Genomic DNA, 17855 nt, shown 5'->3' with positions numbered 1-17855 from the left:
ATTGATAAAGGGCCCTGTGCCTCTTTGAAAGGATGACGTACCCTAGAAAAGCCATGTTTTAATTCTAATTCCATTTTGTAAAGGCAGCCATTTCTTCTAATCCCTATTCAGCACTGTATGTTTGAAACTGTAATTAGATCATCCCCCTGGAGATGTGACTCAATCAAGAGCGGTTGTTAAACTGGACTAGGTGGAGACGTGTCTTCATCCATTTGGGTGGGTCTTGATTAGTTTCCTGGAATCCTATAAAAGAGGAAACATTTTGGAGAATGGGAGAGATTCGGGGAGAGCAGAGAAGACCGACAGAGCCACGAGAAAGCCACAACAGAGAATGCCGCAAACGATGAAGCAGAGAGCCCACCAACCAGCAACTTTTGGAGATGAAGAAGGAAAACGCCTCCCGGGGAGCTGTAGAGGAAGCTGGTAGATGACGCCGTGCTTGCCATGTGCCCTTCCACTTGAGACAGAAACCCTGAACTTCATCCTCCTTCTTAAATCAAGGTATCTTTTCCTGGATGCCTTAGATTGGACATTTCTATAGACTTGCTTTCATTGGGACATTTCCATGGCCAAAAAACTGTTAACTTGCAATTTATTAAATTCCTCTTTTTAAAGCCCATTCCATTTCTGGTATATTGCATTCTGGCAGCTAGCACGCTAGAACAGGCCCTTTGAAAAGCAATTTGATAATATCAAGAATCTGCAATATGTTCATACTGTTTTATGTAGTAATAAAATTTGTGGGAATTTCTCCTAATGAAGTACAAAAAACAATCCTCAAACAAGGAAAATTTATGAGAAGATTATTCCCATTGTGTTTCCTTTTACAATAGCTAAAAATCAGAAACAAAGTGTACAACAAATAGCGAATGAATGGTTTAAATATGTGTGCTCACTCCCAGCAACATTTGCAACCATTCAACCTGCAATGGAATTGGATAGTAATAAAAAAATGTGCTAATAATGGACTTACACAATTTTTGTACATAATTACTTTTGTGCATATATGAAAATTCTGATCAGAGGAAAAAATAAACATGTTCTTCATAATTAAGTCAGGAGCTAAGAGGTTGGGATCTGAGTACGGGTAGTTTTTGAAGTTCTCCAGATGATTCTAATTGAAGCCACTGAAAGGAACCATGAGCTCCCGGACCACCTCCCATTCTCCGGTGGTTCACCCAAATGGGTTTCCACACGGTGTGTGTTTCCCTGGCTTTGTGCCCTGCATGTATCTCTCAGGGACTTGCAGGTCACATGGCCTCATCACAATTAATAGCTTTCCACGAGCAGGAGCAGGTAGACTCACTAGGAAGCAGATGATTGAAATAATCTGAGTAAGACGTGGTGAGGACTTGGCCTGGGTGGGCAACAAGGTGGCAGAATCTTCCCAACCTGGCAACTGAATTAGTTTCCTGTGGCTGCTGTAACAAATCACCACAAACTGGATGATTAAAACAGCAGAAGTTTATTCCCTCATAATTCCAGGGGCCAAAAGTCTGAAACCAGTTTCACTGGACTGAGATCAAGATGTTAGCAGGATCCCACGTTCCTGCCAGGGACTCTAGAGGAGAATGTGTTCCTTGGTTCTTCCAACCTCTGGGTGGCTTCCAGCATTCTTTGTCTTGTGGCTACATCACTCCTTTTTGGCTTCTGTGCTCACACTGCCTCCTCCACTTCTGTCTATGTAATCTCTTCTGCCTCTCATAAAGACACCTGTGACAGCCTTTAGCAGCAGGTAATCCAGGATAATCCCCTCATCTCAAAATCCTTCATTGAATCACACCTGCAAAGGTTACATTTACAAAGGTCACAGGGATTAGGGTACAGATCTCTTTTGGATGGGTGTCTTCTCAGCCTACCACTGCAACTGAGAAGATGAAAAAGGCTACGGAAGAGGAACCTAATCCTGGAATGTACTCGATCTGTCACGGAGGCAACCAGCCCCACAGAGCTCTTTGGCCACTTGCCGTGGTGTTTGTCTCCATGGTCTTGGGAGAGGAGATAAACTGCAGAAAGTTTCCCGCTACGAGATCCTGGTGAGCGATATTTGGAGACTGCAGTGCTCTGTAGAAGAAGGTGATAGCAGGTTTGATGTTGGGCCAAAGGAAGCAAATGGAAATTGAAAAGGAGAGAAAAAATTTTTAGGAAAGGCAAAAGGTATATAATGATCCCTGCAGCCCAACTCTCTGAGGATCTCAGGATCACAGTAATATATGTGATACAGTATGATTCTTGGGTTACCTAAGAGTCTCCTACCCACAAATGCCTTTCTCACCCCAACTCCCTGGTGACTGCAATTCCACTGTTAGGCTAATCCACTTTGATTGTTAGGCATTGCCCATTCATTGCTGACCTCTTCTAATATGCAAGGAGTCCTTGATTTTCAATTACTTTGATCAGCCACAGACAAGTAGTGGAATTAGATGTATCATTCATTCAACCAGTGTGAGCGCTTGCTCTGTGCTCGGTACTGCACTGGGTACTGGGATACAGTGGAAATAAGACCTCGTTGAGGTGACTAAGGAAATAATTCAATGCAGAAGTGTCTACCGGACCCCTCTTGTTACGTGACACAGAGCTAGTGCTGTCACAGGAGTTAAAAAAGAATTGCACAACACAGGCACTTCCCTCAAGAAGACTTTAGCCTTGTTGGGGGGAATCCAAGCACACAAAAGATAAAGACAGACAAACAGAGTCGAGAGGTTATCCTGGAGGTTATTCTTACACATTAAGTAGATATCACCTTGTTGTTCAAGATGTAGTGGAGAGGCTGGAGGGAACTGCCTGAAAATGGAGAGCTGTGTTCCAGTAGCCATGTTTCTTGAAGATGATTGTATAATGATACAGCTGTCACAATGTGACTGTGTGATTGTGAAAACCTTGTGTCTGATGCTCCTTTTATCTACCTTGTCAACAAAGGAGTAGAACATATGGAATAAAAATAAATAATAGGGGGAATAAATGTTAAAATAAATTTAGTTTGAATGTTAGTGGTAAATGAAAGCGAGGGGTAAGGGGTATGGTATGTATAACTTTTTTTTCTCTATTACCGTTTTATTTCTTTTTCTGTTGTCTTTTTATTTCTTTTTCTAAATTGATGCAAATGTTCTAAGAAATGATGAATATGCAACTATGTGATGATATTAAGAATTACTGATTATATATGTAGAATGGAATGATATCTTATTGTTTTGTTTGTTTGTTGTTAATTTTTTTAATTAATAAAAAAAATAAAGACAGAGCCAGTAACTGTTTATTAAATTGCTAATATGATCAATTCTGAAACTACATTTTGGGTATTCTAGGCTTAAGCAAATAAGCTATATGTTAAAGCTAATGTAAGCCATATTTCCAGCTGCTAATGGAAGGTGTGTTGTTGGATTAGAATTGGTATTATTAATATGAACTCATGTTTTCTAATATGTGTATTAGATATATCATATATATGATATGTATTATAAATATATATATATGATAAATTTTACCGAGCTCTACTGAGAGTGCACAGAAGCAATGGCAGACCAGTAGAATAAACATACTTAGTACGCAGCTATTGGTTTCTAAACACCATTCCCCACTCATGGAAACTATGATTCCTTAAAGAATGGCTGATTCCAGTGCTGGGCAAAGAAAGTAGATGATGAGCCTGGAACATCTTACTGTGCCAAAGGTAAGGAAATATTCAGATTTATGGGGACATGTTAAAGGGACACAGAGCCAACTTGAAGGGACTCCCACTGACCAAATCTGGACAATTTGAGCACAAAATCAAAGTTGCTAATGGATTATAACCCACTGAATAAAATAAGAACCCAAAAGTCCATACTGATTAAAAAAATAAATAACTTATGGAGCAGGGTGTATTTTTATTACAGAATACCAACTAATAAATATTGAAGGAATGATGGAGGTAGAAAGTCATCAATAGCTGCTTAAGTTGACAAGTAAAAACTTGATAAGTTATAATCATGGAGTTGCAAAGTATGCTCCCCGAACAACTTATTAATTACAAAGGAATAAATATTAGCTTTATAGTGTCAACTACTGTTTTAATCAAGTCATCAAACTTAACCACTGTCCTGGGATAAACTGATATTCAATATCATGTGCCTCTGATTAGGGCACACGCTCAATTCTCTGATATCCCTGCCACAAAAGCATAACCTGAGTCCAATCATGGCAAAACATGAGACAAACCCACACTGAGAGACATTCTACAAAATAACTGACCTGTACTCTTTTAAAATGTCAGGGTCAAAAAACACAAGGAAAGGCTGAGAAATTGTTCCACATTCAAGGAGAATAAAGAGATCTGACAACTAATTTCTGGGCATGATTTTGGATTTGATTGTGGACCAGGGGGAAAAAAATAGAAAGACACTGTTGGGACAATTAATGAACTAGAAAGTAGCGTTGTAATAATGCTACATTTCCTGAGTGTGCTTATTGTACTGTGCTTATGTAAGAGAATGTCTTTTGTTCTTGGAAAATGCACAATGGAGCATTTAGGGTTAAAGGGGCACAATGTTTCCAGTTGACTCTCAAACGGATCAGGGGGACAATTTGTATATCTATTTATCTACATAGAGACAGACAGACAGATAGATAAATAGATAGACATAAACATATATAGAAAGAGTAGTAAAGCAAATAAAGCAGAGATACAAATAACTGGTGAAGACGGATAAAGGGTTTCAGGAGTTTCTTGTACTATGTGTGCATTCTTTTCTGTAAAATCAATATTATATAAAAAATAGAAGGATCCCTGCTCCTCCCCTTCTAAAACAAAATAAAACAAGCCAACCTATGGATGCTGTCAGGAAGCCTCCAGACAGCCAAAGACAGGGAGTGGATCAGGAGCCAGGCAGTCCTCGGGCTTGAGGTTATGTCCACCTTAGGAGAAGGAATTCACTGTGTGCTTCCTGCTGGGGCCAGAGCCAGCTCAGAGGATGGCCAGTCCAGGGGCTGCAGCAGGGCCCCGGTAGCCGCTCTGCAGGGCAGGTCTATCTGGCTGGCGTTTGTTTTAAGTAAGAGCAAATTTTGGCAGCGACTAGACCACGAACTGGGGAGCAGTTCCTGGCAGAGCTCGTCCTGTCTTCCATGCAGAGATGCCTAACAGCTGTTTCTTGTCAGATGATTCACTGTATAACATGCAACAGAGAAGGATCATTGGTACATGTGTGATTTGTGTGCAGATTTAATCTTTTTTCACACAAGTAATTATTGTTCAAGTCTTTTGCTTTTGTTACAGTCCATCAATAAATAGCAATATGTTTGCATTTTTGCAAGAAGACCTGAACTTTTAAAGTCTGGCACTGTGACTAAGGACAAAAATCAGTTAAGGTTTCTAATTAAGGCATACACTTTCCCTAAACACAAGTACTGCATAAGCACTTACTACGTAGTACTTATTACAAACGAGTAGTACTCACTACATGTGTAGTAATTAAGGCATGCATTTTCCCTAAACAATTCCTTTCCATGGTGAAGCATACATTTAAACATAATTCATTAATACATCTTCTGTGGGCCTTTGGCCTCTCTCTAGAGCTCAGTGATCTCTTTTTCTCTGCCATCTCTCTTTTGCCCAGTTCTCTGAGAATCCTAAATTGCTAATCACATGATTTCCTACATTTTGTCTCCAAGTTTTAATAAAGTCAGATTTTTATTATAGAATATATATATATATATATATATATATATATATATATATATATTGAGGTTTTATTGGAGACCAATGAACTAAAAATAAGACAGACTTCTTCATGCCTCTCCTATGTGGATCTCAACCGTCTTTTTCTCAAGTAACAGGAAGCTGCTCTGCCAGCTCCCTTCCAAGTTGATTCTGCATGGTAAGTTCTTCCTAGTCTCTAACTCACAACTCCTCGGCTGTGCCCGGGGAGGGCCGAGTGGTTGAAGCTGAGGGAGAGTGGACCCCACAAGAAATCGCCTTTCCTTTTCCGCTTCCGGCCTGCAGGCAGCACTGCGCCCCGAGGGACTTGGGGTACACCTGCAGACATTTCAGCTGAGGCGGGGCGCTGCGGCAGGAAGGCCTGGGAAACATCCACCCATTAAAGCTCGAGCTGAGTCATCTGGGTGTGGAAGCCGTTGGGTCACATTCTTGTCACAGAACAAGCAAACAGAGCAGAGGCACAGAAAAATCTAGGTTGGATTTCATCAAAACTTTTCAAAGGCCAGTTCCCAGAGGCCTTCACCACCTCTGCGTGAGCGAAGCCAAAGGTGGGCCCCAGCCACAGTTCCAAAGCCCCGGGAGAGGCAGAACTGTATGCACAGGCCAGCTTAGTGCTTGGCCGACAGCACGGGAAGAGGCCCCTGGAAAGGCAGATCCCTTCTGGGTTCTGAGCGCCCCAGCAGAGGGGTGGAAAGGGAGGCTTGAAACTTGAATTATGAAAAAGGATAAAGATCAGGGGAAAGCAATGGGACCTCTCACAGGGGGGGCCAGCATGTCTCTTAGGAGCCTCTGGTTTCTTTGGCTGTAAACCTAACTCTCAATCTCCAACTCCTCGCTGGACAGAAGTTATCAAAGCAGAGAGGAGCCCTTCCTGTCCCGAGCTCCCAGGCAGAGAGGAGTGCTTTGAAACTGAGATCTGTTTTCAGGGCCTCATTGGTTCAGACCTCTGCAATCCGAGGACAAGAACAAGTTTTTAAGGGTCGGTATATCCCTGGGAGGCATGCTTCCTGCAACCTGAAGATTAGCACAGACAAGTGTAGGTAGCCTAGCCCGTTTTCCTCCTAGCTCAAGACCATTTCCTTCAGGCAATGTTCCACAGGGGGATACCTGGCCCTGAGACCAGAATAAATGCTGGTTCTTATGAGTCAATGCATCCGATACGTGAGAAGCCACACAGAAGCGCAGAACGCGGAGGCTTGCACCCAGGGGCGCTGGCCACGCCCTCCTGCACTGCTGGCACCGCCAGAACCTGGCATTTAATTAGCTACGGGAAACTGTGTTCAAAGTGTAGGGAAATGCTTTTCCCTCTTTTGCCCAATGCCTAGGATAACCTGTGGTTATTTTTTTCCTGCTTGCTAAGCTGAGCCGGGCAGAGACAGAGTGGGGAAAAGGAGAGACGGAAAAAAAGAGAAAGGGGAAACCCAGGAAGGCAGCAAGAGAAGTTCCTTCTAGCCATTGGCAAATTTATGTTCCGCTCCTGCAGACGTGAACCAGGACATGAAATGGCTGCTCAGCTCCACCCACATTCTGGCCATGTATCTGTAAAGTGCTATGACCAGCACCTCCACTGGCATTGAATATTACAGGTACCATCGTGCAAATGTGTCCTCGACAGCAAAGAGAGCCAGCTGTGATTATGGATGGTGCAATGCAGGTTCATACATATATATATATATATATATTTTTTTTTTTTTTTTCTACATGGGCAGGCACTGGGAATCGAACCCGGGTCCTTTGGCATGGCAGGCAAGTATTCTTGCCTGCTGAGTGCAGGTTCATCTTTCGCCTCTGGAAAAAAACGAATCAAAAGGCATCCCTAACTGAAGGTGATCAGATTCTCTAATGCAGTATATTTTACTGGGTTATGGGATGCAGGAGGGAATGAATATTTGTTTGGTACCTGCTAGCTGTGCTGGACATTTCAGCTATATTTTCACTTAATCCCCCAACTCTGAGGCAGATGGCATTTTACATTTTGCAGATGGGACAACTGAGGCTGCCTATTTCTTAAGGTACTAGCTGCGGGGCCTTAGGTAACTGACAGATTTAAGGTTCGAACCCAGGATGGTGCCTACTCAAGTCCTTGCTTTCTGCTGGACCTCGCATACTGCCCTTGTCTTTTCCACTGGTTTGACATTCAAATCTCTGGTCACCTAACACCTCTTCGTTTTTCCATGATTTTTCAAAGATTGCCGAGTGATTGCAAGGCCACTAGCAGTTTGTGTTTCATCTTTTAAAGATATTTAACTTGATTTTTATATTTTAAAATTCTTGGATTTCATTTTCTAAATATTTTCAACTATTTTTCTGATTATAATAAAAACACAAACACACAGATGTATTAGCTACCAAACTGTAACACTTTGGAAAACACTGGTACAAAAACTTGAGCTGGGGGGCGGGTGCCATGGTGGCTCAGTGGCAAAATACTTGCCTGCTGTGCCGGGGACCTAGGTTCGATTCCTGGTGCCTGCCCATGCAAAAAAAAAAAAAAAAAAAATCTCAAAAACTTGTGCTGGGGGCTGCAAGGGTAGTTCAGTGGTAGAATTTTCACCTGCTGTGTGGGAGACCCAGGTTTGATTCCAGGTCCATGCACTTCCCCCCCAAAAACAAATGAGCAAACAAGCAAAAATAAACAGACAAACAAAAATTCAACAAATGGTGCTGCAATAATGGGATACTCACATGGAAAAAGAATGAAATGGGGCCCTGCCATACAGCATACAAACAAAACAAAAAACCTTGTGGTGACTGGTTTTGAGCAATCTTGGGATAAAGTTTGTGTTGTCTTTTCTTTCTCTCTTTCCCTTTCTCTCTCTTTCCCCTTATCTCTTTCTCTCTTTCCCTATTTTTCCTTCTCTCTTTCTTCAACAAAATGCACAAGACTTAAGTGTCCAGCTCATGAATTTTCTCTCTCACACACACACACAAACTCTGTGATATATACACTATCAAGATATGGGTCATTTCTAGCCTTCTAGAACTCCTTTGTGCCCTTTTCCAGTAGCCACCTCTACCACCATCACTATTTTGACTTCTGTCACCATAGATAGTTATGCTCTTTGGCCATTTCTGTGCCTATGTTTGAAATGCTGATCAATTTGCCATTAATTAGTAAAGTTATGGGTCTGCACTGGACTTTTATTTCTCACTCTCGAAAATTGTTCCCAAGAACGCTGCACTTAGTCAAATGCCATCCAAGGCTCTGGAGGCATCTGCTTGGTCCATACTCTTGGCAAGCCTCTGATATGCATCGACAAGCAAATGCATAACCTGCCACGTGGCGCTGCTGTTTGAGAAAACTTTGGGGTGCTTCATGTCTGACTTTTATATTTAAGACAAGAGATTTTTGATTTAATGACTGAATTTGGAAATAAGATATTCTGGTATTCCTTTTTGAATCAGGATCCATTTGAAGAGTAGACAGATGACAAGAGAAGCTGTTTAAAATATTCGTTTCCCTTTTGCAAGTAAAACAACATATGGAAGTAAAGTAGATACTGAACTTGATTTAAGATTGCAACGGTTGTACCTAAATGAATTATTTCAAGTTTTAGTGTTTGTCACAACAGTTTAATTTTTCCTTTGGATTGACTTTATAAAAAGTAAGTGTTAAGTTTTAACTTAGAATGTGTACTTAAATTATTTCTTTAATTTTTTTTATAGTAAGCTTGGTATAAATTTTATCTGAAAAGAGTTATACTATTAAAAAGGTTTGAAACCAGTGCCCTAAGGCATTGGGCAGATAATTGATGGCCCTTAAATTAGTTGGATTTTTTTTTCTTATCATGTGACTTATGCTTACATTCTCCTTAACTGCCTTCATCCTTTTCCTGTCCGATCTAGAGAACAATCTCCATTTGCTGGAGCGATAGGGGCAAAGCAGTTGAACATTTCACCACCTTCACCAGGAGAAGCACTACATTCCTCCTTCCTAGGAAGCCTGGTTTTAAAAAGCTACGTGTGTGCATATGTGTGTGTTTGTATGTGTGTCTGTTGTGTATTCTCAACAGCACTGGGACCGATGGTTCTTATCTCCTGTAGGTGAAAAGCATTTTTTTTTTTAAAGCAAAGCGAGACCACGCTCTCAAAAGTCATTTCCTGACAATAAAGCAGGGGAGGAAGGCAAAGGCCTCAGAGAAATGAGTCATCAGACAGCAGCTTGGCGCCGGACTCCAGGCACTGACTGAAACAGCTTGCTTAACCCTCCGCTGGGCTCAGAGCACGAGTTGGGTGGGAAGTCTGACCCCTCCAACTGGGAAGAGGGACCAGTGAGAGGTCCACAGGGGGATAATCTGAGATGCCAAATCGGGTCAGCTGTGGACTGTCGGAGGAGGTCTGAGTAGAAATCAGACAGCTCCCGGTTGGGGCTTCCCATTGGCTGGAAAAACAAGCTTCAGAGCATTGCTTGGACTCTCTGAAGTTGGACTTAGTTTAGAACCAACCTTAACATTTGGTCAGGTTAACACAACTCAGGCACCTTGACTAAGGACATGAACTTCCATGGTCAGGAGCCACAGAGAAGACAGGAAGCCAAAGAGACAGCTTTGGAATCCGTGCAAGGGCCTGAAACTCAAGAGAGCAATTCTTTGGGATCTCAATCTGGATTAGATTAAAGCAGTTGCCGAGTAGAAGGGATCACTGAGAGCCCCAACCAGAGGAAAACTGGGAGGAGGATGTGAAAGAAGTTCACAACCCACTATCATGCAACTAGGGCAACCCAGTTCCACCCCTGGCTAAACTTGACGATCATGACGCGAGCATCCAACTCTGTAGGTGTAGGTGAGTTGGAGAATGATCTTCCGGATAAAACCTAGACCAGAGAACTCCCACTAGAACTTCCAAGAAGAAATTAGGAAGATTTCTAAGATCAGAAAAGGTCCAGTCTCACTTCTCAAAAAAGTGAGACATCACCAATGACTTGCTTTAACTTTTGCTGCTTGGGTTAACTGTCCAGGCATTTCCTATCTTTGCTGGCCTCTATTTCTCTGTAATTAGCAGTACATTGCAGGGATTAAGAACGACTGAGAAATCAGATCTCTTGGCTTCATATTTCCAACTTTGCCACTTACTACATGAACTTGGCCAAGTCTTTAAACCTCCCTGACTTTCCAAAATTTTTTTTCATCTGTAAAGTTGGAATGATGATAAGTCTAATTCACGAGGTAAATGTGGTTAAGTGAGATGAGGCATGCAAAGCCCTTGGTATAGAATAAGGGTTCAATAAATGTTCGTCTGTAATGATGGTGAAGGTACAAATTATTGTAGCAGAAGAAGTAATGATGGTGAAAAACCAAGCAGCAGTTGTGTGCTTGAAAGGGATAGGAGAGTAGAAGAGAAGTTGAGAAATGGTGCCCTGGAATCCTGGGGTCAAGAGGAGTCTGAGAAGAAGAGCTTGCTACCTTAGTTAATCTCTGGAGTTCTCATCATCCCATGTTGGATCCCTTAAGATTGCCCACAGACCTCTCTCTCCAGCCAACACAACAAGCAAACTCACTGCCCTCTCCCTGTCTACGTGGGACATGACTCCCAGGGATGTGGACCTTCCTAGCAACGTAGGACAGAAATCCTAGAATGAGCTGAGACTCAGCATCAAGGGATTGAGAAAACCTTCTCGACCAAAAGGGGGAAGAGAGAAATGAGACAAAATAAAGTGTCAATGGCTGAGAGACTCCAAACAGAGTCGAGAGGTTATCCTAGAGGTTATTCTTATGCATTAAATAGATATTCCCTTGTTATTCAAGATGTAATGGAGAGGCTGGAGGGAACTGCCCGAAAGGGTAGAGCTGTGTTCCAGTAGCCATGTTTCTTGAAGATGATTGTATAATGATATAGCTTTCACAATGTGATTGTGTGATTGTGAAGACTTTGTGTCTTATGCTCCTTTTATCTACCTTGTCAACAGATGAGTAAAACATATGGAATAAAAATAAATAATAGGGGGAACAAATGTTAAAATAAACTTAGATTGAAATGCTAGTGATCAATGAAAGGGAGGAGTAAGGGGTATGGTATGTATGAATTTTTTTCTGTTGTCTTCTTATTTCTTTTTCTGAATTGATGCAAATGTTCTAAGAAATGATCATGATGATGTATATGCAACTATGTGATGATATTGTGAATTACTGATTATATATGTAGAACAGAATGATCATAAGTTAAGAATGTTTGTGTTTGTTGTTATATTTTTTAAAACATTAAAAATTTAATTAAAAAAAAATTTTTGCCCACAGATGGAAGTCCTCATTGCCTTCAGTTCTCTTCTTTGGAACCATCTGTGTGAATTCTGTTTTCTGCTGAAATTCTGCCTGGTCCACAACAATGGTTGTGTGTCCCTCTGTCAGTCTTTTGTGCTGGTCTTCAAGCTAGCCCCTTCTAAAACTCTACCCTTGGTAGTGAGCACCAGCATTTTTCCAGGAACACAAGCATAACTCTTAGTCATTCCTGAGTGATTCTTCCCTCCTCATGAGCCCCCGTATCCAACAAGTGCCCATGTCTTGAGGCTCTAACTCCCATGGAATCCCTAATGTTCACCTCCTCTTTCCTCTTCCCACAGCTTCTCCTTCTTACCAGACTTCTTTGTGCCTATCTGGGTTATGAGAGGAGCCTCCTAACTACAGTCCCAGCCTTCAGGTTCCACTGTGCCCCTTATTCAACCTATGATCTGCCACCTGGTTAAGCTTCCTAAAGCTGGGGCTTTCAAACTTTTTGGCCAGGACACCCAGTAAGAACTACATTTGCTTTGTAAGCCTTTACACACCCAAAAGTCACAAACACTGCCACCCTGATTTTTTTCTTTTTTTTACATGGGCAGGCACTGGGAATCGAACCCAGGTCTCCGGCATGGCAGGCGAGAACTCTGCCTGCTGAGCCACCATGGCTTGCCCGGCCACCCTGATTTTTTAAAATTCGAGTCTCTTCTAGTTTATTTTAGAAAATGTTGGTCACAGCCCACTAAATTGAACTTGTGATCCACTAATGGGTCAAACCTCACAAGTTTGAAAATACTTCCTCAAAGTATTGCTCTGCTTGTCACAACTCTAGGAAAAGCCTTCAATTGCCCCCACAGTCAACCGACTATAGCACCAGCTATTTAAGCTGTCATTCAAGACCTTCCATAAGATGGCCGCAGTTTATCTAACAATTTTTCTCCCTACCTTTATTTATGCCATTTAACCTTTAAGGGCCTTAGTGGTTTAATATATAGAATGGGAATGAAAACGCTTCCCCAGCTTGAAGGCCATAAGTAGACCAGATGGCTCATTTAGCTTCCTTCCCCTATAAGTACTATGATTCTCGGATTGTACATGCTAAGCACCCAGTAACCAAATATATTTCCTCTCTGGTCTCCAATCCTTCCCATGTCTGTGTCTCTGTTCAGGTTGTTCCCTTTAGCCATCTTCCTTTGTCACACTGTCTCCCTATGTTAACATCCCATCAAGGTTGTTGAGTTGTATATTTGCTACTACAATAAAAAGTAAAAAAAAAAAAAATCCCATCAAGGTCCAGCAAGAGCAAAGTACACAAGAAGGAAAGATCAGAGCATTCTCAAAGAATATAATTAGTCCACCAAGGCTGGGGCCTTGGTATAGTATATGCAGGTGACCAGAAAGAGATGCAACAGAGAGGTAGGGTGGAGCCAAGTCATATGCCCAACTGAGAACCACAGGTTGGGATTTCATTTTAATTTAGAGGCCATGGGAAGACATCAATAGTTTCTGAACAGATATGACATGCTCAGAGGTGAGGTTTGAAAAGAGTGGTTGCCCGGACCTGGGGACTCCGGAGGTTATTTCAGTAGTAAAACTGACCCAGCCTGGAGGTGAACAGTATTGGGACTGACCAGACCAGGGATGGTCCCCTAGAAGTGCAGCAGGTAGGACCTCGGAGATTCACCTTTGGCTGCACTTGGGCATCTTGGAGAAAAGGAGGAGCATAGTTTTGAGGTATACTGGGCAGACTTAGCAGAGGGCCAAGAAGGTACCTGGCTTCTGCCTGCTCTGGCAATACAAGGCAGGGAACCATAGGATTTGGAAATAGGCGTCCAGTCCCTGGGAGGGTTGATGAGAACAAAGCTGCTGGAGGAAAAGAATGGGAAATGCCCTTTGCTCAGGTTCTATATGTGACAAGATCTCTGCCAAGTGCTTTCAGGCCAATGTCTTTCTGATTCCAAAACCTGAGCTCTGAATGATACCAAACTTCCTCGAAGGTCTCTGAGAATCAGAAGTAAATGTTCTCTCCTCCTGGGACTTAGCACAATGCTTGTACAGAGTAAGCCCTGATGAATATTGGTTGAATTATCACTCTTATCACCCTACAGATATCGCTGCCTGTTCATCTGTCTTCACTGGTGATTCTTGGCATCCTGGCCCTTACACTGTTTAAATTTTTTTTTTTTTTTGGCAAGGGCAGGCTCCGGGAATTGAACCCAGGTCTCCGGCTCGGCGGGCCAGAATTCTTGTCACTGAGTCACCATTGCACTGTCCTTTAGAAAAGAGCCTGTGATTCTAAATACTGAAGCTCTGTGACTGATTATATTGATGCTCTGAATTCATTAACCTAATGGCCTTTCTTGATGAAGGGCTGGAGGTGCAGCTTCAGCAATGAGTGGCCACGTGAACTGCCAATGAGAGAGATGAGCATGACTGCCACCTTTCATCCTAAAAACCTTGAGAAGCAGTGGAGAGCTCAGCTCTGCGGTGAAACATTAACTATAAATTGTCACGAGACTGGTTTCAGCAGTATTATGACTTCTCTTTTTGTGCGCTCTTTTCCAAATGCTCAGCAATGTCCTTGGAGGCCACAGCAGGCCTTGGTCTCCACCCCACCTTCCAAGGCCCCGAGGGGCTCAATCGATGGGTAGGCCAGCTTGGGGAGCAGACATGGGGCATCCTGTGCTGGAGCTTTGGGCAACTGTAGGAGAAGATGCCTGTGGTCACCACCTGCAGGGGACAGTTGACTGTCAGGAAAAGGGTATAAGAGCTGTATCCCTTGGTAAACTCTCCATAAGCATGGATTATTCAGAATCCTATGGGTCATAGTTATTCAGTCCACACTCAACAGAAGCCCCTCTGCTAATAGGGAAGCAGAGGGAAGGCAGGCCAATTCCATTTTTGAGGTTCTGAGTGTATTGAAAACATACAGAAATGGCTAACCAGATTTTTTTTTTTATTAATTAAAAAAAAATTAACAAAACATTTAGAAATCATTCCATTCTACATGTACAATCAGTAATTCTTAATATCATCACATAGGCTAACCAGATTTTTAAAAATTGTTATATACTTTAATGCTTGTGACTTTCTAATTGAAATCATAGGCTGAAAGATTGTCTTCTTTCCCTCCTGTAAGAATAGCTCTGTGTCTGAATTTATAAGCTCAATCGCAGATAGTGCAAAAGTCCAGATTTGAGGGTCTTCATAAATGTGGGGCCTGGATCTCTTGTCCCCCCTTTCCACCCATGGCCACCCTGCAGACCTCCGGTACATGGAAAACCGGAACTACAGCTCTTTATGGCTTTGACTAATCCAGACCATCCACTGCTTCCATTCAACTATTCAACTACAGAGGCTTCCTTTGACTTCACATCAAGCCTGGAGCTTTGATCCGCCTCAAGGGGCTCACACCCAGATGTGAAGACTCCATCCCTGTCTGAAGCAGGTCTCCTGGGTGGTGAAAGCTTCCACTGCCAACTCAGCCAATAAACCATGTCATGTGGCTTGAGTTCTAGCTATGATTTCCCCACGTGCACTAAAATTGCAAGAACGCCCTATTTAGAGATGCTTGCATACGCTCACCTGTAGCAACAGGAAAAGAAGGGATTCCTGGGGAGACACTTCTGCTTTTTTTTTTTTTTTTTTTTTTTTACATAATAAACGCCTCCAAAGTCACAGAGTCAGGAGTAGGAGGTGCCTGATGTCCAAACATAAAAGCACATGATTTGATTTCAACTGCGATAGTATGAGGAACTGCCAGCACCCTCATTTAAAAAACAGCAAAACAACCGAACCCAAAACATTAACATAAGGGGCGCGGAGACTGGGAAGCTAATGCTTAATGGGTGCAGTGTTTCTGTTTGGAACGAGGAAGAAGTTTTGGTAATGGACAGTGGTCAGGGTGGCACAACATTGCAAATGTAATTAACAGCACTAAATTGTACACTTGAAAGTGCTTAAACTGGGAAATGTTATCTGGGAAATGTTATTACCGCAATAAAAAAATTAAAAACAAAGCAAACATGAATACATCCACTCTGCGATTTTGGAGCCCACTTCTTGTACAGCTTTGGGGATAACCAAACTGGGGGTAGGGTGGGGGTGACTTTGTACAATGCCATCTGACCTCTCTAAGTCAAAAAAACCCTGCTGGGTTTTCCTTACCTAGATTTTTCATTTAAGAACCTTAATTCTGTCATGTGAGAGTTAAGGAGGTTGCACTTAATCCTTGCAACCTCCAGGAAGAACAGAGAAGCAGGGGTTCCATCTTTCTGGAAATGGCAAATCTAGCCCCCAAAGCCTGTTCTGCATCCTGGGGTGGTAAATCTGATTCCTGTCCCACAGTTCACTGACATTTGAAATATTGTGAGGTTGTGAGAACTAGGCTGTGACGCACTTAGAGAGAGCTATCTAAAGAACTCAGTCACCTAGAAACTATCGACTTGCAAAATTGCCTACCCTTCCGAAGAAGCATTTGAGAGCTTCAGAAGAAATAACATGGAATATTTCATATTGCTAAAGGAGCACATTTTCCCCATATCAACCTCATCTTAATTATAAAGATGCATCATGATGGAGCTCCCGCTGTTGTGTTCTTTGGCTAACAGTCATGTAATTTTGTTTCCTCACCAGCTACGGCGAAGGGAAAACATTAAAAGACACCTTTATACCTAGGGGAAAGAAAAGACACATGTGGAAGGAACCCTTTTGTCGCAGACCTGACCTCACTTTTATTTGAAAAAGTAATCCACCTCTAAACATATTCATCTTAGACAGCTTCTTCCCACCAAGAAATGCTAGAAAATGGAGCTGGTTACTCTGTGCTTACCTCAAGAAAAGAGAAAATTATAAAGGAAGTACCAAGGGTTTCATTAACGATGGAGCTTTGGGAACCCTTGGTCACATGGACTTCTATTTTGCATTTCAAAAAGAAATAATGACTGTTGCCTTCACTTTCTTTGCCTGTGAAAAGTCTGGTGTAGCTTTTATGTGAATTTTGGCGACTCAGATCATGGCTACACTATTGGTTCCTTCGCCCAGGCCCACTCCCTCCCTCATCCTCTCCATCAACCAGCTGAAAATGACTTTCTCCATTCCCTATTATGAAGAACATTGGCCCATATAACGTAAGTTCTTTTTGTCTAAGAAAAGAGAGGTTGTTATGCCATTTATTCACTTATTCAACCAGTGTCAGGAATTGTGTTAGGCATCAGCGTTGGGGGTAAAAGAGTGACCAAAAAAAAGATGGCACCCAGACTGGTGCTAAGAGTCACACCAATACGTGTAAAATTACACTCTGTGATAAGAGCCTATTCTTTCCAAGAGGTCCTCCTGGTTCTAAATTCATCTCTCCCAGCCTCCTTGGAAACTTTGAACCATTAAAGAATAGCTGCACCCCCACCCCCCAATTTCCACCTCATTCTGTTCACCTGATTCTTCCTTCCATCCAGCAACATGCCCTGGATCTTCTCAATTCTGCCTCCAAACTTCTGGAAAGAATGGTTCTCTATTCCTCATCTTCTTTTCAACCACCAAACCACTTAAGTTGGTTTCCACCCACTCCACACTGTTGAAAATGCTCTCTCGAGATTGGTAACAAAGGGCTCCCCATTACCAAAGCCTCTTTCCAGGCTCCACCCACTCTTGCTCTTGACCTCTGTGAGGTATTTAACACCCCCAACCAGCCCCACCTGGAAACTGGCGATAAGGCAGTCTCTTATTGTCTCCCTGGCGATAAGGCATGCTCTTCCTTCTCCTCACACTACTTAGGGCTGGTGCTCCCCGGGGCTCATCCTCAGTCCTCTTCTGTCCCTACCCTTTCTGGGAGATGATGTTCATTTCCAAGGCTTCAGCAACTCTCCCTTACCATAGCTCTAGGTTGGGTCTGTCCTGAGCTCAGAGCCACATTTCATTCTTAACCTTCACTCTTGGATCGCCCCACTGGACCT

General features: G+C 42.5%; 1 long non-coding RNA gene across 1 annotated transcript; it reads right to left on the bottom strand.

The window, feature by feature from the left end:
• Window positions 1-1461: 1461 nt before the first annotated feature.
• Window positions 1462-17536, bottom strand: LOC143651215 (uncharacterized). Its single transcript, XR_013159915.1, has 3 exons — window positions 17337-17536; window positions 4805-5141; window positions 1462-1783 (listed from the first exon to the last, which is right to left on the bottom strand). It is a non-coding gene; the product is annotated as an uncharacterized LOC143651215 (long non-coding RNA).
• Window positions 17537-17855: the final 319 nt, after the last annotated feature.

This window comes from Tamandua tetradactyla, chromosome 12 (assembly GCF_023851605.1).
Source record: "Tamandua tetradactyla isolate mTamTet1 chromosome 12, mTamTet1.pri, whole genome shotgun sequence".
NCBI lineage: Eukaryota > Metazoa > Chordata > Mammalia > Pilosa > Myrmecophagidae > Tamandua > Tamandua tetradactyla.
This window is presented reverse-complemented; position numbering and strand designations above follow the sequence as displayed.